The following is a 20787-nucleotide window of genomic DNA, read 5'->3' on the forward strand; positions in this document are numbered from 1 at the left end:
CGTCCCTTGTGCAGATCATACCTGCCACCCTCAAAAAAAGTGGAATGAGAGAGTAAGTAAAAAAAAATGATCTTTGAAATAGAGCATGGGTAGGAAAAACACACATGAAAGTCTCGGGGGTTTTGCCAAATACCCAAGTATTTTAAAAAGCACTCTGTTGTCTACGCATTGATTGGCTGCTTCAAATGGGTTCAACAATTGTGATCACCCAGTTTATGGTGCTAAGCAGTGACTATGATATGGACAGAGAGTGCGGCCCGAATAGACATACGCGAAGCTACAGCTCTCGATAGCGGAGAGGACGGCCCTACTTAGTGATTGCGAAGCTAAAGCTATCTTAAAACAGGCCCGTTGAAATCGAGCGGTCGAGAAAGAGTCGGCTTGCGACCAACCAAGGCGATATGTCCATACTTTAGCTTAATAAATAAACTAAACTATAATTCAGCGGCTGCTTCCTGACCCGACACGACTCTTTTTTAGGGTGGCAGGTATGATCTGCACAAGTGACCGAAAAATACCCGGGTGTTTTGCGTCTGAAGACACACCGGCACAAAATCACGAGTGCAAGAAAGGCAAAACACACTTTGTACTCATACAATAATTGTGTGTGTCGGTATAGCCTTTTGTCTTATGAGTGGCCAGTGGTACTCTCACACAAATTTTTATGGGTATGCATATGGTGTCGAAAAGTGTCACCCGTGGCGTTCACTGCTATGTAAGTACATATTATTTTTAATTTTAATTATTTTTTTATTCCAATGTGATTGAGGTAAAAAAAAAAGATCTTAAGCTCTTATGTAGACTTGGTGCCACAGAGGCGGTAATTCAAAAAGGCACGGGTACCTATAACATAAACAAGTAAAAACAACAAAACCCTTTCCCGCGATCGTTTTATGATCTTCTTTGTGTCCCTTTCTATCTACCCGTTTGTTTTTTATGTGTGCCTGCAATACTTGTTGACAAGTGTTTCTACTTGTAAAAAGCTAAGTATATGATCATTCTGGTATAAGTTTTCTTTAAAACTATATTTCCAGTTGAAGTCATGGAAAGAACTTACGGAAATCAGTCTTGTATGGCGGTTTAAGTAAGAAACAAACATTCATGAATTTATTCATGAATAAAATCAATTTGCAATTTAAAATCAAATCACTTAATAGATAAAATCTAAATATTTGTCTTACTTTCAGTACCTTACAGCTCCTTATTTCTTTTTATTATTTTAATAATTTTTCTGCATAATTTTTTATTTAAAAATCCCAAACCTAAGAAGTAAGAACCTTTCCTAAGATTTATTTCCAAAAAATAACCCATACCTTTCCTAAGATTTATTTGCATGAATTTGTGTGATAATTCCGCAGCTCGTTGAGAAAACAAATCCCCAGGTCACCGATGCATATGACATCCCATACAAAAACTCTTCAACGATTTTCATATACGGTCACTAGGTAATTCCCTAAGAGTGGTGAGCAGGTTAATACCCTTTCCCTTTGTGAACAAGAGAGAGTTCCCTTGTAAACTCCTCAGTACTCCTAGTACTAAAGGGTTAAACTTTGAAGCAGTGGTGGGCAAAAAGCACACATGTTAATCATTTAAGTGTGTGCGTAAGCATGAAAAAACAATGAGAGCAGTCGTTTTTCTCTGTGGAAACATTTTTGTATTATGTTTTGACAGTATTTTGAAAGTAATGCAAAATAAGAGCAAATAAGAGAGCTTCTAAAAAGTTGGTGAGTTGGTATTTAAACAAACAGTGCCATTCAGCCATGTGGTTTCTTAATGATAAGAGCTGCGAGCAGTATCGAAGCTATCTCTCTGAACTCTTTGGCTACGAGCGGCAGCGGATTGAGCGCCAGCGACCATCAGCAGCTTAAACGGGATCAAGAGGAGCCGCCAAAGGATCAGGAACATCATCAACCAGCATAGCATGAGGAGCAGAACATCAACTCGGCGGCGGATAAATATGATCCCGATTCTGCTATTAATGGGGATTTCGATTCCGATGACGAGTACATGCAATCGGGGCAACATCAAGAGCAGAATCGAATGTCGAAATGACTTAAGCGATGAGGAGCGCTGGGAGCGCGAAGAAGCGGCTGCTGCCGGGGTCCCAATCTGGGCGGAGGACCTGAAAGAGATGGATGAACAGAAAACTCAAAGGCAACGACGCAAATGCAAGAGTCATTGGGGTGAAAAGAATCTTCCCATACCCGGCGCAAGCACCCCGGTAACTACAAGGTAACTACAATCTGCTTTGGACATGATGCAAAAGCGGGCAGAAATCGATCGCCTTGGGCGGGGAGGAAAATTTAAATACGTGACGACTCCGATATGGGTATTGAGGGTGGTACCTGGGAACAAAAACTTCAGACTTCCGAATTGGAAGCCACTTCCTTGTGGGCCAAAGTTCTGACAAAACAGAGCGAGGGCAAGCTTCACATCGGTGACTTTCTGCCACCCGAGGAACTTAAGAAGTTTATCGAACAGTGTGAGGCTAAAACAATCGGCAGCCAGACCTAAGTGACTACAAGGAGTAAAAACAGAAAGAGGGAATTATTGGATTCGAAATGCTGCAGAAACTCGGATGGAAAGTGGGTCAAGGTCCGTGGGTCCTGTGAACAAAGCACCATAATGCGATAGAAATCACGGTCTTGGCGTCAGTCATGCCACCGCCCAAGTGAATGCGATAATGAGTACGACGCTTCCAGAAAGCGTATGATGTTAGCCTACCGTTTTTGACCAAATTCCTTTGAACAATCCACGTCGCGCCTACTTCTACTACTATGTATGTACATTAGTTCGCCACGCAGTGAAAAAATTAAAAAACAAAAAAAAAATTATAAAGGGGTCGGATAAAATAAGATATGTATGTTTTGCTATCTAGTTTTGCCGAATGTGGTGTAAAACGAAGCTACAAAGAAATATTATGGTAGATCTTTTTTTCTAGACTCGAGAGCCTCTTTTCACATGAGAACTTTTGCAATGATACGCAATGACCTATGACATGAGCCAAATATTTTATAATTTCTGTACCATGAATAAAATTTTTGTGGCAAGATGTAGGCATGTAAAACCATGGATAAAATTCTACAAAAAGTGATATCAATTTTCTTTCCAGATTCTAGTGTTTGTATAGCGCTGAATAAATGAGGATAGCGCTGAATAAATTAATTCAGAGCTAACTTCAGTTATTTTTGGCAGCCAATTTTGGTTCTTGAAAATATATTCTTGCTTTGTTGCCGTTATTAGTATTGCCGTATCCAGACTTGGAAGCATGAATCAGTATGCCCATATTTTTCGGCAAATTTTCGTGTATTTCCAGTTTTCTAATATATAAAACTGTGTTATCTGCACTGTGTACCATTTAAATCATTTATGTTTACAGTTTTGTACCACATATTATAGGGATGATAATTGTGCCAAACACTAAATACTTTTTCGTTTATCATAGTCATATGGATCCAATGATGTATACATTATATTTTGAATTTTTCGTCGGCCTTAGTTCAGCTATTTGACTTTAAAAATTTAATAAAAATGAAAATAAAATCATTTATTTAGTCATTTAAAAATGACTAAATAAAAATTTAAAAATTTAAACAAATCTGATGTTTCTTTTAAACAAAGCAATTTTAATGGACTATAATTCGTAATAACGATTGGATGAAGGTTTCATATTTTGCTAAATAATCTTCGACCGTGGTACTACTTTTAATGGTACCAAGCACAAAAAAAATATGTTGATTGACCATAAACGCATTTTAATTACGCGCATTATATGTATATTCTGTCCACTGTCTGATCCACCAAGCATTGTAACTGTACCTCCAATGAATAATCAGACCATCAGGGTTTTAGACCATCAGGACAGCACAATTTATTCGCAGAATTTCGGCCCCGTTTGGAAACATTAATAGCTCTCAACTGATGCTTGCCTGATTTGATAAAAATGGGACCTGCTGCAACTCTTTATGGGTAGAATGCCGCCAAAGAATACATTTTGCAAATATCTCCCCTGATAGCCACTCGATGGGATCGGAACCTTAAAAAAATGTGCATAATTTTGCCTGAATAACTGGGCCAGACATCAACACGTCATACAGTGAATATCCAGTTGTAGTGGAAGCAGATCTGAGTTTAGTTGTTGAACTGCCTCCTTTAAAACGGAATCTCCTTAAATTTTTGAGAAAATCGAGTATTACTCACACCATTACGAGGATCCACCGCTGATGGTAGGGAAAGGAAGAGAAGGCAATGCTTGAAAGCTCTGACTGAACCCTGGGTTCGGCTGCATGGTGGAAAATCCTTTGGCAAGGGTGGAGTGGGCAGCAATTTGAGCAGAGCGAAGTGACGCATCGCATTTGGCATGTATTAGATTATTCAATTCCTTAAGCTTCCCGTGGATGGCACTGAAGTCATCGTACATGCCAACTTACTGGTCATGATGCACGTGGAGCATGGCATCATCCACCTCGGACGCAGGCTGAAGGGCTCCTCAGATCCTCTTCATGTCCTGTAGAAATCTTCAAAAAAAAGAGTAAACAATAACGGGCCAAGATGACTTTCTTGAGGAAACCCAAATGAATCACAGACAAAGCGGAAATGTAAATTTTTAAAATAAGGATCTTTGTGTTCTTCCATCTAAGTAGCTGGAGATCCACGGAGGTCTGTAAGAAACCCCAGAAGATTCAGTTTACTCAACAGGTGTGAGTGAAAGACTGAATCGAATGCTTTATTGAAGTCTGTAAATAAAATCAGTTTGAAATGCCTTTCAAAAGCCACAAAGGATGTCAACTTCAGTAGATAAGTGGTGGTGGAGCCATGCTGACATGGAGAAATGATCGATGAGCAAAATTGTTGCAAAAAAGGAGTAATTAATTTTTCCAAATATCTTTGGAATTCCCGACAATTAAGAGATGTCTTTGTAGTTGGCAGGAGCCGACTCGATTCAACAATCATATTGCTGTCATTCAAGTGCTCAATAAAAATATGGAGTGGCGATACATCCCCACGGCCGTTAATACAGCAGACATATTGTCAAGAGAAGCTCTTCTCAAAGAGCTTGCTAAATCCAGTCATCATAACGCACTTTCACGAAATGAATTTGCATTCAGGTCCGTTAGCATTGTTGGCTAAAATTAGATCCCAGTACTGGTCTGTTGGGGGAGGAAGGCTGTCTCCAAGGTGATCAGTCAATGTATCAGATACTTCCGTAACAAGTCGCACATTTTGGAGCAAATCGTGGCGGATCTGACTGGGAAATGTGTTGAAAGTTTCCAAGTATTCGATGTAACCGGCGTTGACTTCTGCGAGCCATTCTTTTACAAGCTGGAAGCCTTAAAAATAAGGCTCCCATAATATGTTACATAAACGTGTTTATATGCTTTACTACTAAAGCCTTGCACCTGGAGCTTTACTACTAAAGCGGTGCATCTGGAGCTGGCCAATTATCTAACTACCGGCTCTTTTCTGGGCGCCCTGAAGAAATTTATTTGCAACAGTCAAAGGCCCAGGCAGATTTGTTCGGAGAATGCAACACACTTCGTGGAATGAACGAGTCAGTTCAATGTCAGATTGCATGGTGGCCCTGCGTCAACGTTCATTGAGTTCTTAAATTTACGAGCTGTCTCGATGATTGGCAGCGTGTATTCTTTATGCAGCAGGTCTTTTGTTCCCGTTGGAAAGAGGAATACCTTACTCTGCTTCAGCAGCGTGCTAAATAGCGTGTTCCTGGTTTTGTCATAACCGGTTTATCGTAATGGTCATGGATGAAAACCGGCCTCCTATGAATTGGCCGCTCACTAGGGTCATGGAGCCTATTTCTCATGGAAGATAGAAGGGAGGGAGTTCATCGTGTAGTCGTCTTAAAAACAGCGACTGGAAGTACGACGCACGCCGTGGCTAAGCTATGCCGAGTGCCGTTTAAGGATGTTGTTGAAAGCCAGTTTTCCATCGGGAGTATATATATATTTTACATATATTCGCTAAGCACCTACGCTAAATGTGCAGCTTAAAATAAACATTAATTTTTCCACATTACTTGTACTCTTTCTGCACTTTCAGCGCATTTAGTTGTCGTATTGTCCAAGAGCTTTTTATGAAAGATAAGCTGCACCCAAGCTACATATATACATAGCGAAATGCATTTGTTGTGCGACTCGTTTGCTTCTTTCTCTCAGTCTTGTGGAATGCATGTGTTATTGGGTCTCACTAATACTGGTCTTAGTTGCTTAGCCACTGAACGAAGCGGGAGCAAGCCCTAAATAAAGTTCATTTTGATTTCGAATTGCCGAGTTATTTTTATACCCTTGCAGAGGGTATTATAATTTTGTCCAAAAATGTGCAACGCAGCGAAGAAGACAACTCCGACCCTATAAACTATATATATTCTTGATCACTTCCTGAGTTGATTTAAGCGCAAACTAGTCTCTCAGTTTTAATGCTATCGTCTTGAAACTATGCACACACCTTTCTTTCTTTGCACGCAGTATATATGTATGTACATAAGTCGGAACGGCTATATCCTATAGCTGCCATATAACTGATTGATCGGAAATACTATAACTCCGATGTTTTTAGAGCAGAAATCGGCACGGCCCTATCTCGGGGGCATAGGAAATTTCTCTGCCCGAGCTCTGCCGCACACACACAGTATAAATGTGTGAAACGTCATGCTCACAGCCTACTTTCTGCTATTCGTTACTAACACTAATGCGCTAAAATCTTATCAATATATTGGGGTGCCGACCACTGTTTTAGAGTTAAGGAGTTCGGATTTGTACGAATGCTATTTTTGACAAAATAATGCGACCCATCAAATTTCAAAAGGATCGGCCGACTATATCCTATAGGTGCCATATAACTGAACGATCGGAAATGACCCAACTTTTGTAATTTTGAAGATAGACACCTAGAACTTACTACAGATTCTATTTTTGGTCAGTTAATCCGACCTACCAAATTTAATCCGACCTTAAAATAACGATCGACCGACTATATTTAATAGCTGCCGTATAACTTAACGATCGGAAATGGTACTTGGTAAAAATAGCTACTTTTCTATTTTTGAAGATAGAAGCTTTGGACTTAGTTTTAGATTTTTTATTGTAATAAATTGGTTTTATTATGATATTCTCGTAAGCACCGGCCAACTATATCCGATGTTTGCGATATAAACTGCAAGGGTATACCGGTTTTAACTGCAAGGGTATATCAACTTCGGCTCCGCCCGAAGTAAGCTTTTCTTTCGTGTTATTATCTTTTACCTTACCTATTCCCAGGCACGTATCCAGGGAGGGGGCCCAGAGGGCCGGCAAATTTTAAATTTAGTTAGGAATAAGATTAGGTGTTAGCAGTGAATTTTTTTGTGTATATGTATACATTTTTAAGAATCATTAAAAACAAGATACTTAGAAAGGAACAGGGTATTTTTCAGTCGTCATCACTTAAACGCCGGTTGCTTTTAAGTTTTTGTTGTTCTGCATGAGAATTGTGTTTGCATACCCTACCGATTAATGATTTTCTTCTCTGTGGCAAGTCTTCAGTCACTTCTGTGTGGCAAGCAAATCGCTTCGATATTGGAAACACGGACACGAAAAACACGAAATTCTCTCGATGACACTGCGAAACAAAACGTGCTTTCAAACAAACTACTTCCTACAGAACCATACAAATACCCTACCGAAAAATCACACAATAGGGGTTTTCAACCCAAGTGGATTACCAATGATTTCACTTGGCTGGCGTACTCAGCGAGTGAAGACAGCGTATACTGTAAACCTTGTTGGTTATTTTTCCATGAAAGCGTTGGAAAAGCGGTCATCAAAATCCAGGAAAACTTGTGTCTGTCGGTTTTCAAGATTGGAAAAAAGCAAAGGAATATTTCAAAAAACACATGGAAAAATAATATCACAAAAAGTGCGTTCTGCAAGCCACTTCGTTCCTCGAGATATTATCTGGAAAGCAGCTTGAATCTCAATTGGACAGTCAACGCACCAAAGAAATAGCTGACAATAGGGCTGCAATCGAACCAATCATTCGGACAATTCTTTTTTGTGCAGAGCAAGAATTACCTCTGAGAGGCGATCATGATAGTGGTGCCTTATCTTTGACACGACCTGAAAAAAAAGATGGAAAGTTCAGAGCACTTTTGCGGCTTAGAATTGAGTCTGGTGATAAAGTTTTAGAAAAACATGTTCTCCATAGCTTCAAAAACGCTACTTATATGGGTCCTATCATCCAAAATGAAGTCATTCAGACGTGTTCTGATATTGTCACCGAAAAAGTCATTGACAGAATTTCGAATCGAATTGACAGAATGACAGAATTTTAGTCGGATTCATCCCAATCAACGATCAGTCTTCTGAAAATCTGGCGAACGTTATTTTGCAGCGATGTGATGAGCTCAATCTTGATATGAGTAAGTGTGTTGGGCAAGGATACGATGGGGCAGCAAATATGGCAGGTCATTTGAGTGGAGTCCAAACAAGAATAAGAGAAAATTATACCAAGGCAAGATAGATTCATTGTGCCAGTCACCGTTTGAACCTTGCTCTGTAGAATGCCATGTCTGTTTCAGCAGTACGTAACTGTCTTGGAGTTGTTAGTCAAATTGTAAATTTGTTCAGGAATCATTCGATTGCAAACAAAATTTTTCAAAAACTATTCAAAAACATGCTCCAGACAGTAAAAAGAAACGACATTTCCGGCTTTGTGACACAAGATTTATCGAAAGGCATGACAGTATTATTGTGTATTTGGAACTTCTTGAATGCATTGTTATAGCTTTAAAAGAAATCGCTCAAAAAACCTATATTTTTTCTTCAACGGCATCAACTCTTCACGCAGCGAGTCAAAAAAGTGAATTTTTAGTCAGCATTGTTGTTTGCGAAAAACTGTTCAGTTTGACCCTTCCACTGTCGATTTTCCTCCAAAATAAATCATCAGATTTGGTTTCCGCTGTACAGTATACAAATGAAGTATTGAGTTCACTTCGACAAATGCGGGAAACAGCTAACGACACTTTCAGAGAAATTTTTCAAGTAGCGCCAAAATTTTCTGCAGATCTTTTCGACACTGTAATTTAAGCTCCCAGAGTTACGTCACGACAAAAATCTCTGGCGAATCCGCAAACGACATCGAATGAAGAGTATTTCAGAGTCAACACATTCATTCCTTGCATCGATACTTTGATACAAAATTTGACGGACAGATTCATCAAGAACGAAGATATTTAATCCAGTTTCCAACTGCTACTGCCAGGATATGCTTGCGAGAAAAAAATTTATGAACTGGAAGAATTAGGTCCATACTTTCAAAACGAAATGCCATTGTGCGCAGTTCAAGCTGAGTACAAGTTATGGTGTACCAAAATTTCATCACTTGACCCATCAACCAAAATTTTGAGACTGTTGGAGTGTTGTGATGGAACATTTTTTCGCGGGATAAAACTTCTTCTCAAGGTCATGACTACTCTTCCAGTCACAACGGCAAGCGTCGAAAAAACGTTTTCAACAATGAAAAGGATAAAAACTCTACCTCGTAGTGTGATGGGCCACGACAGACTAAGTGCACTCGCGACGATGTCAATTCACTGGGATACTGTTGTTGATCCGGAGAAAGTTCTCGACCGTTTAGCGAAGAAAAAATTAAGGAAGTTACTCATTTAAGGTGTATGATCTGAAGGAAAATACATACTGCATTCACATTTGGCTATTGGCAGATATTTTATGTGAAACAAAAATAATGCTTCAATTTTTTTTAACATTATAGTAACTGTTAATTGTAACCTTATACCTTTTTTTTATAGTAACTGTATACTGTACCTTTTTCTTGCACAATAAATAATAAAAGATCAAACGTCACGGACTGATTAAAGATTGATTTGTGTTTTGCCTTTTTCTGAATTTATTCGAATAAGTCCACATTTTTTATTGATTTTTGTCCTTTATTTTTTTTATTGAATAATGTCACTTCAGATAAGTTTATAGAGTCGTCAAAAAAGTAAAGTCAGAAGTTTTCAATTTTTAAGTACGATGTTTGGGTGATGATAATCCATATTTCTTGCAGAATTAATTTGATTAGGTTTTAATTTTTTTCTGTATATAGTAGGAGAGTTATTGAACAGTACAAGATCTTTGCAAGGGTGAATTTAGTTGTCATCAAATCGTATTTTTATAATAATTTTGGGTTATCTAGCCATTTAATTATATTGAGTCTTTGGAAAATTTTAGTTGCCAGGGAATCTATGAATCTTCCATCTGTATCTTTTGAAATTCGTTAGAGCCTGCCTATTCCTTACTAATTAGTAAGCCGATAGTTAGGCGGTTTTGTGCAACTTTGAATCATGTGATAATAAAAAGCATCACGAAAATTTAAACAAAATGAAAACTGGACGTTAGAACAAGTGAAACAATTGTTGAAAGCTTGACTTGAAACAATGGACAATGGTAGGCACCAAGGCAAGAAAACACATAAGTTCTTTCTTTATTTTTATACCGATTTTTACATGTTTATGCGTAAAGCATGGTGATATCTAAGATGGTTCATGGAGATCAAGTGTCTCATTAATTTGATTTCCCATTTACCCTTTGCTACTGTGAAGGTGTTTTGATTTATTAACGGATAGGTTTGCACCTGAGTAATCTCCCCAGTTGAATATATCTTTAAAAGTGGGTTGATGTTCAGTGTCTTTATTTTAATATCATTGCAGAGGGTATTATAAATTTCTCCGACTCGATAAAGTATATATATTCTTGATCAGGATCACCTCATGAGTTGATACAAGTCCGTTGGTCTATTTCTACGCGAACTAGTCTGTCAGTTTTAAAGCTATTGACTTAAAACTTTGCACACACCCCTCTTTTCTTTGCACGCAGTATATAAGTCGGATCGGCCGACTATATCCTATAGGTGCCATATAACTGAACGATCGGAAATGACCCAACATTTGTAATTTTGAAGATAGAAAGTTGTATCTTCGTACAGATTCTATCTATCGGCCGACTATATCCTATAGCTGCCATATAACTGATTTATCGGAAATGGTATAACTTCGGTGTTTTTAAAGTTAGAGAGTTAGAAATTTGTCATGAGAGCTATTTTTGGCAAAATAATACGACATGAAAAATTTTGTAAGGATCGGCCAACTATATCCTATAGCTGCCATATAACTGAACGATCGGAAATGACCCAACTTTTGTGTTGACCCAACTTTGGAGATAGAAAGCTAGAACTTGGTACAGATTATATTTTTGGTCAGTTAATCCGACCTACCAAATTTCGATCGCCCGACTATATCCTATTGTGATAAAGGATATAACCAAGGGTTAAGTTTGGTTGGTTTTTTATTTGGAAGGAGCAGCAAAGGTGCCGCTCCATCATTTAGATGGAGCAGCTGAGGTGCCGCTCCAACGATCAAAATGTCTCTGTTCTTTTACAATATTTCTTAAGTCTAAGTAAGGCTAAGTCTCGTAGCAGCGCTGCTCGCAGGCGGCGGTACTTATGAATAAAGGAATATAATAATATATGTTGTTATGCGCTCTCAAGTGGAGGCGCGAGGGATATGCATATGCTGACCGTTTGTTACTATTATGCTGACACTAGCACTTTCTGTGTGCGGGCTAAGCCATAACGATCGGTTCATATTTCGGCGACTTAGGGTTTATGACCGGGACTTTGGATTATGTAAACACTGCAACAAAGTGTTACAGTGCGCACCCTTTAAGTACTCTCGGTACAGAAGGTATTCAATATACATATGTGCATACTACATCTCCCTCCTTTTGAAAAATAACGTAATATAATGAAGTTATTTTTATAATAAAAATTTCTAATTAATACATCTTTTTTTTATTTATTTGTTTTGTTTTATGTGGTTAGAATCATAGAAAATGAAATTATTAAAAGTATATGTGTACTTATTTATCTATGTATGTGTGTCTTTGTATGGCCATACTAAGTGCAAATTTATGAAATAAAGATTTTTAATCTATCCTTATGAACTGTTTGTTTTTTATGTTTATTATTTGTTATTACAGGGTGACAATAAATAACCCGGACAAACTTTGAAGCAATCTATTATAAATGTGTTATGATGCAGCCCTTAAATAAATGCATTTATCGATAGCTTGTACTTTTCTAAAACAAATATATTTACATCTTTGTGATTCCCATCAATTTGATATTTGTTTTGGGATGTCTAACAATCGTTGTGCAATTTTAAAACTGTTCCAACAAGGAAATCGCCAATGCGACATAGTTCGTTTATTTGGCATAACAAAACAAACGGTCTATGATGCTACCCGGCGATTTAATGAGCTTGGCCATGAAGGTGACCGTCCCGGACGAGGCAGACCATGCACCGCTAACACTTCCAGAGTTCGCCAGATCGTGAAAAAGCGGATCACTCGGAATTGCAGAGTCTCGGCCAGAAAAATAGCCCGTGAAATCGGAGTGAATCGAGAAAGTGTTAGGTTGATTGCAAAAAATGAACTTAATCTCAAGCCCTACAAGCTTGATGCATGCATCCAAAAAATGCATCTTCTTACGGATGACAATAAGCGCGTGAGACTCCAAAGATGCCGTCAGCTAATGCGTCGCGCCGCAGGTCAAAAATGGGAGCGTAATCTCTTCACGGACGAGAAGATATTCACCATCCAACAGGCGCACAATCACTAAAATGACAGAAGCTGGCCTGCTAAAGCTCCAGGTACCTCTGCAAAAATCGAGCGCCGTCAATGTGAGCAATCTTTAATGGTTTGGGGAGGAATATGCGCCACCCGCAACACACCCCTAGTTTTCATCGATCAAGGGGTCAAAATCAATCAGGAAGTGTACCGCCTGGGCATTTTGGAAACTGTTGTGCTTTCTGTTGAGCAGCACTTCGGTGATATGGAGTGGACGTTTCAACAGGATTCAGCGTCACCCCATAGAGCCAAATTTACTCAGGACTGGTGCAAAGCCACTTTTTCGGACTTTATCACATCCAGTGAATGGGCACCTTACTCGCTAGATCTTAATCCGATGAACTACAGTGTGTGGTCTATTTTGGAGTCCAGGGCATGTGCTTAACGCCACATAAGTTTGGAGGCGCTGAAGCAATCATTGGTTCGAGAATGGGATCGATTACCGGAAGAAGACCTGCGGCCTATTGCGCAAAATTTTCAGAAACGTTTAGGGCTTTGCATCGCAGCCCAAGGAAGCCACTTTGAAACCGGCTGAATATATGTTAACACAATACCTATTTAATAGTTGTGTATCTGCATTTTTTGTCAAATACAGTTCCTTAAAAAGTTATGATCAAAAATGTTTGTCACCCTGTACTATGTTATCTCTATCTTCTATTTCCGTTACTATATACGGACCTGTATATTTAGGATCTAACTTATGACCTGTCTCGTTTTTTAATAAAACTTTGTCACCTATTGATATATCTATATCCCTTACTTTATGATCGTATAGTAGTTTATTTCTATTCTTATTTGCTTCTAACATAACTCTAGCTCTTTTATAGGCTACTCCTAATCTATACTTACTCTCCATATATAGTCATCTATATTATATAGTGCTTCTACACTATCTATGCTATTAAAATGTTTTGGCAAATTACTTGTTTTACCGAATACTAGCTCATATGGACAATATGTATGTGCCATAGAGGGGGTCGTGTTGAAACAGAAGACAAAATATTAAAGCCATACGTCCCAATCATTTTTATCAACCGATATGTAAGATCGTATGTATTCATTGAAAGTTCTATGACTTCTTTCTATTGTTCCAACTGTCTGGTGGTGGTGTGCTGTGGATGTAATATTTTCAATATTTAAATATTTGCACAAGTCGTCTATAATTGAATTCTTATATTCTGTTCCCTAACTAATTTATGTCAACTGTGGCAGACTGTTACTGCGAACTTTGCTGAGAGCGGAGAGCATTTGGGCTCTCATTGAGTCAGTCGTTTGACTTGTAGAGTGCGGAACGCACCAAAGAAATAATTAATATTTTTTATTAATATATTTTGCGTTCAATCGTTCGAACTAGTCTCTCAGTTTTAAAGCTATCGACTTGAAACTTTGCACACACCCTTCTTTTCTTTGCACGCAGTATATAAATCAGAACGGACGGGATTGGCCGACTATATCCTATAGCTGCCATATAACTGATTGATCGGAAATTGTATAACTTTTGTGTTTTCAGAGTTAGATTGTTCAAATTTGACTCGAGAGCAATTTTTGGCAAAACATTACGACATGCCAAATTTCATAAGGCCGACTATATCCTATAGCTGCCATATAACTGAACGATCGGAAATGATCCAACTTATGTGTTTATGAAAATAGAAAGCTGGAACTTAGTAAGGATTATATTTTTGGTCAGTTAATCCGACCTACCAAATTTCATAAAGATCGCTGCCATACATATATTTGATATCGATATCCTATAGCTGCCATATAACTGAACGATCGGAAATGGTTTTTGGTAAAAATACCAACTTTGGTATTTTTGAAGATAGAAGATATATTATAATAAATTGGGTTATATTATCATATTCTCATAAGGATCGGCCATCTATATCCGATGTTTGCGATATATATCCCGTTTTAACTGCAAGGGTATATCAACTTCGGCTCCGCCCAAAGTTAGCTTTCCTTTTTTGTTTTAATTTTTATTTTTTTGTTGTACATTTTTGTTTTTTTAATTTTTCTCATGTTTGTTTTTATTTATTATTCTTTTACCGGTGACTACATCTTGGCTTTTGAGCTCACTAACGTGTGCCCTCTTCTCTTTGTTTGTGCCACCTTGCCGTAATATGGCAATCACCGGCGACACAAAATCCACGACCGTGTAGGGACCGTTATACCGTGGCTCAAGTTTTTCCGCGAAACCTTCAGCCACCTTTGATAAGTGGTGCTCTTTTGCCACACACTCGTCACACTGGACGATCATCGTCTTGACCACCGACCACCGTCCTGTTCGCTCTTTCCGTGGGATTCCCCTGCATCGTGTATGGTGCGGTGAACTGGTGATGCACGCCAAGCTCCCCGAGGAAATTCTTAAAGCTTCGGCTTGTGAACTGTACGCCGTTGTCCGTCACCATTATCTTTGGTACTCCATAACGAGCAACAATTCTTTCCCGGATCGCTCTCTGTAGCGCCTCGGTCGTTGCCTTTCTGTTGCTTTTCTGTAGCGCCTCGGTCGTGGCACCATTTCTGTCCATTTCGAAAACCGATCAATTATTACGAACACCATTGTGTTTCCATGTTTCGACCTGGGCAACAAAATCCGCGCATACCGTTCCCTTTAGCTGTTCCGGAACCTGTGTCAGAATTTTTCCTGCCGCTTGCATCAGGCTCGGCTTGTTCTTCAGGCACGTTTCGCACCTCATGACATATTTCCGGATGACCCTCTGCATTCCTGGCAAGAAGTATTTGGCGGCTACTTTGGCTATTGTTTTCCTCACGCCTAGGTGTCCAGCTGTCGGTGCGTCATGGTTTTTTTTGGAGGATCTGCTGCCTCGTCTCCGTCGGCACGCACAATTTCCACGATGCCACTTCCTCGCTTTCGGCTCTATTCGGATCGTGGCGGTAGATCAAGCAGCCTTCTTCGACGTAATCCGGAAACTTCAGCGGGCTCGTCTTCATGTTATTCTTCAGCGCGCTTATACAAGTTAAACACTTGGGTTTATTATTTTTAAAAAATATAATTTTGTTGGACACTTGGCCCGTATTTATTAGTACAAAAATTGGAACTAAATTATGTTTATAAAAATTGGCCTATTTATACCCAATAGCTTTGTCGCTGCCTCTGCCAACGTCGGAGCTTTGCCGTTGTCTTCGCTGCAGCGGGAAGTGGATCAGACGCTGCAGTCAGCGCTGCCTTTTGAAAGCTATTAACCGAAGCCGGGAAATTGCCCTTGCACTTTTGCTTGCTGCTGCAATGCCGGATGCGCGTGGCCAACTTCGGTTGCGAATTCGTTTTATGTTAACTCCTGCACCTTTAAAATCGAGTGTCCACGCTCGTTGCGGTCATTGATCTAGTTACCGGAAGCTTTGTGCAGTACTGTGACCCTTTTAATCAAGAAGCGAATTGCTATTGCTGCAAGTCCAAGTGATTATTATGGAACCTATTAAAAAATCGGCTGTATGCGATGTGGTTTTCAAGAGTTCCAAGGTTTTCGTATTGTTGATGTTTAGTGATAGCTTCTCTTCTATCTTTCGAATGGTCATCTCTGTTTGGAGAATGGCTGGCATCGGGTGATAGTGCACCGTGTCTTTGTTGGTCCATCAATATTAATTGTAGAATTGCTGAAGTTGATAACGAAGGTTCCGTTGAGACTTGTGGATGTCCCATTTATTTCTACGTTGCCAGAGAATTTGTTGAGTAGAATTACACCAGGTGCGAGTTCATCAATAATTGGAATGTGTTGGTGGTTGATTTGAGTGCAGGTGGCAGGACGACTTTTTAATAAGTTTGGTAGGCAAGAAGAATTACTTATGTCTATCATAGTTCTATGTTTGCAAGTTGTTAATTCATTATAATTATTACATTTTGAAATTTTTGCAAAAAGTTTTCCTTTACATCTGATTACATTTTCGTTTTGGATTTTTTTAACATATTGACCAAATTTTATTGGTTTGATTAAAAGTTCTTCACAAAGGTTGGTGCCGGTTATTGGAATTTTAATAATGTAAATAAGTTGTGATGAAGGATATTACCAAGAGTTGAGTTTGGTTGGTTTTTATTTGGAAGGAGCAGCAAAGGTGCCGCTCCATCATTTAGATGGAGCAGCTGAGGTGCCGCTCTAACGTCTAACGACTATATCCTATAGCTGCCATATAACTGAACGATCGGAAATGATCCAACTTATGTGTTTGAGTCAGTCGTTTGACTTGTAGAGTGCGGAACGCACCAAAGAAATAATTCATATTTTTTATTAATATATTTTGCGTTCAATCGTTCGAACTAGTCTCTCAGTTTTAAAGCTATCGACTTGAAACTTTGCACACACCCTTATTTTCTTTGCACGCAGTATATAAATCAGAACGGACGGGATTGGCCGACTATATCCTATAGCTGCCATATAACTGATTGATCGGAAATTGTATAACTTTTGTGTTTTCAGAGTTAGATTGTTCAAATTTGACTCGAGAGCAATTTTTGGCAAAACATTACGACATGCCAAATTTCAAAAGGCCGACTATATCCTATAGCTGCCATATAACTGAACGATCGGAAATGATCCAACTTATGTGTTTATGAAAATAGAAAGCTGGAACTTAGTAAGGATTATATTTTTGGTCAGTTAATCCGACCTACCAAATTTCATAAAGATCGCTGCCATACATATATTTGATATCGATATCCTATAGCTGCCATATAACTGAACGATCGGAAATGGTTTTTGGTAAAAATACCAACTTTGGTATTTTTGAAGATAGAAGATATATTATAATAAATTGGGTTATATTATCATATTCTCATAAGGATCGGCCATCTATATCCGATGTTTGCGATATATATCCCGTTTTAACTGCAAGGGTATATCAACTTCGGCTCCGCCCAAAGTTAGCTTTCCTTTTTTGTTTTAATTTTTATTTTTTTGTTGTACATTTTTGTTTTTTTAATTTTTCTCATGTTTGTTTTTATTTATTATTCTTTTACCGGTGACTACATCTTGGCTTTTGAGCTCACTAACGTGTGCCCTCTTCTCTTTGTTTGTGCCACCTTGCCGTAATATGGCAATCACCGGCGACACAAAATCCACGACCGTGTAGGGACCGTTATACCGTGGCTCAAGTTTTTCCGCGAAACCTTCAGCCACCTTTGATAAGTGGTGCTCTTTTGCCACACACTCGTCACACTGGACGATCATCGTCTTGACCACCGACCACCGTCCTGTTCGCTCTTTCCGTGGGATTCCCCTGCATCGTGTATGGTGCGGTGAACTGGTGATGCACGCCAAGCTCCCCGAGGAAATTCTTAAAGCTTCGGCTTGTGAACTGTACGCCGTTGTCCGTCACCATTATCTTTGGTACTCCATAACGAGCAACAATTCTTTCCCGGATCGCTCTCTGTAGCGCCTCGGTCGTTGCCTTTCTGTTGCTTTTCTGTAGCGCCTCGGTCGTGGCACCATTTCTGTCCATTTCGAAAACCGATCAATTATTACGAACACCATTGTGTTTCCATGTTTCGACCTGGGCAACAAAATCCGCGCATACCGTTCCCTTTAGCTGTTCCGGAACCTGTGTCAGAATTTTTCCTGCCGCTTGCATCAGGCTCGGCTTGTTCTTCAGGCACGTTTCGCACCTCATGACATATTTCCGGATGACATATTTCCCAATAGCTTTGTCGCTGCCTCTGCCAACGTCGGAGCTTTGCCGTTGTCTTCGCTGCAGCGGGAAGTGGATCAGACGCTGCAGTCAGCGCTGCCTTTTGAAAGCTATTAACCGAAGCCGGGAAATTGCCCTTGCACTTTTGCTTGCTGCTGCAATGCCGGATGCGCGTGGCCAACTTCGGTTGCGAATTCGTTTTATGTTAACTCCTGCACCTTTAAAATCGAGTGTCCACGCTCGTTGCGGTCATTGATCTAGTTACCGGAAGCTTTGTGCAGTACTGTGACCCTTTTAATCAAGAAGCGAATTGCTATTGCTGCAAGTCCAAGTGATTATTATGGAACCTATTAAAAAATCGGCTGTATGCGATGTGGTTTTCAAGAGTTCCAAGGTTTTCGTATTGTTGATGTTTAGTGATAGCTTCTCTTCTATCTTTCGAATGGTCATCTCTGTTTGGAGAATGGCTGGCATCGGGTGATAGTGCACCGTGTCTTTGTTGGTCCATCAATATTAATTGTAGAATTGCTGAAGTTGATAACGAAGGTTCCGTTGAGACTTGTGGATGTCCCATTTATTTCTACGTTGCCAGAGAATTTGTTGAGTAGAATTACACCAGGTGCGAGTTCATCAATAATTGGAATGTGTTGGTGGTTGATTTGAGTGCAGTTGGCAGGACGACTTTTTAATAAGTTTGGTAGGCAAGAAGAATTACTTATGTCTATCATAGTTCTATGTTTGCAAGTTGTTAATTCATTATAATTATTACATTTTGAAATTTTTGCAAAAAGTTTTCCTTTACATCTGATTACATTTTCGTTTTGGATTTTTTTAACATATTGACCAAATTTTATTGGTTTGATTAAAAGTTCTTCACAAAGGTTGGTGCCGGTTATTGGAATTTTAATAATGTAAATAAGTTGTGATGAAGGATATTACCAAGAGTTGAGTTTGGTTGGTTTTTATTTGGAAGGAGCAGCAAAGGTGCCGCTCCATCATTTAGATGGAGCAGCTGAGGTGCCGCTCTAACGTCTAACGACTATATCCTATAGCTGCCATATAACTGAACGATCGGAAATGATCCAACTTATGTGTTTATGAAAATAGAAAGCTGGAACTTAGTAAGGATTATATTTTTGGTCAGTTAATCCGACCTACCAAATTTCATAAAGATCGCTGCCATACATATATTTGATATCGATATCCTATAGCTGCCATATAACTGAACGATCGGAAATGGTTTTTGGTAAAAATACCAACTTTGGTATTTTTGAAGATAGAAGATATATTATAATAAATTGGGTTATATTATCATATTCTCATAAGGATCGGCCAACTATATCCGATGTTTGCGATATATATCCCGTTTTAACTGCAAGGGTATATCAACTTCGGCTCCGCCCAAAGTTAGCTTTCCTTTTTTGTTTTAATTTTTATTTTTTTGTTGTACATTTTTGTTTTTTTAATTTTTCTCATGTTTGTTTTTATTTATTATTCTTTTACCGGTGACTACATCTTGGCTTTTGAGCTCACAACCGTGTGCCCTCTTCTCTTTGTTTGTGCCACCTTGCCGTAATATGGCAATCACCGGCGACACAAAATCCACGACCGTGTAGGGACCGTTATACCGTGGCTCAAGTTTTTCCGCGAAACCTTCAGCCACCTTTGATAAGTGGTGCTCTTTTGCCACACACTCGTCACACTGGACGATCATCGTCTTGACCACCGACCACCGTCCTGTTCGCTCTTTCCGTGGGATTCCCCTGCATCGTGTATGGTGCGGTGAACTGGTGACGCACGCCAAGCTCCCCGAGGAAATTCTTAAAGCTTCGGCTTGTGAACTGTACGCCGTTGTCCGTCACCATTATCTTTGGTACTCCATAACGAGCAACAATTCTTTCCCGGATCGCTCTCTGTAGCGCCTCGGTCGTTGCCTTTCTGTTGCTTTTCTGTAGCGCCTCGGTCGTGGCACCATTTCTGTTCATTTCGAAAACCGATCAATTATTACGAACACCATTGTGTTTCCATGTTTCGACCTGGGCAACAAAATCCGCGCATACCGTTCCCTTTAGCTGTTCCGGAACCTGTGTCAGAATTTTTCCTGCCGCTTGCATCAGGCTCGGCTTGTTCTTCAGGCACGTTTCGCACCTCATGACATATTTCCGGATGACCGTCTGCATTCCTGGCAAGAAGTATTTGGCGGCTACTTTGGCTATTGTTTTCCTCACGCCTAGGTGTCCAGCTGTCGGTGCGTCATGGTTTTTTTTGGAGGATCTGCTGCCTCGTCTCCGTCGGCACGCACAATTTCCACGATGCCACTTCCTCGCTTTCGGCTCTATTCGGATCGTGGCGGTAGATCAAGCAGCCTTCTTCGACGTAATCCGGAAACTTCAGCGGGCTCGTCTTCATGTTATTCTTCAGCGCGCTTATACAAGTTAAACACTTGGGTTTATTATTTTTAAAA

General features: G+C 39.5%; 1 protein-coding gene and 1 pseudogene across 3 annotated transcripts in view; one reads left to right on the top strand and one right to left on the bottom strand.

Moving 5' to 3' along the window:
* Positions 1-20787, bottom strand: part of LOC108133741 (dipeptidyl peptidase 4) — a 225790-nt gene that overhangs the window by 11191 nt on the left and 193812 nt on the right. The gene's annotated exons all lie outside the window — the stretch shown is intronic.
* LOC138926169 (uncharacterized) lies at positions 1761-4513 on the top strand (annotated as a pseudogene).

Source organism: Drosophila bipectinata, chromosome 2R, assembly GCF_030179905.1.
Source record: "Drosophila bipectinata strain 14024-0381.07 chromosome 2R, DbipHiC1v2, whole genome shotgun sequence".
Taxonomy (NCBI): domain Eukaryota; kingdom Metazoa; phylum Arthropoda; class Insecta; order Diptera; family Drosophilidae; genus Drosophila; species Drosophila bipectinata.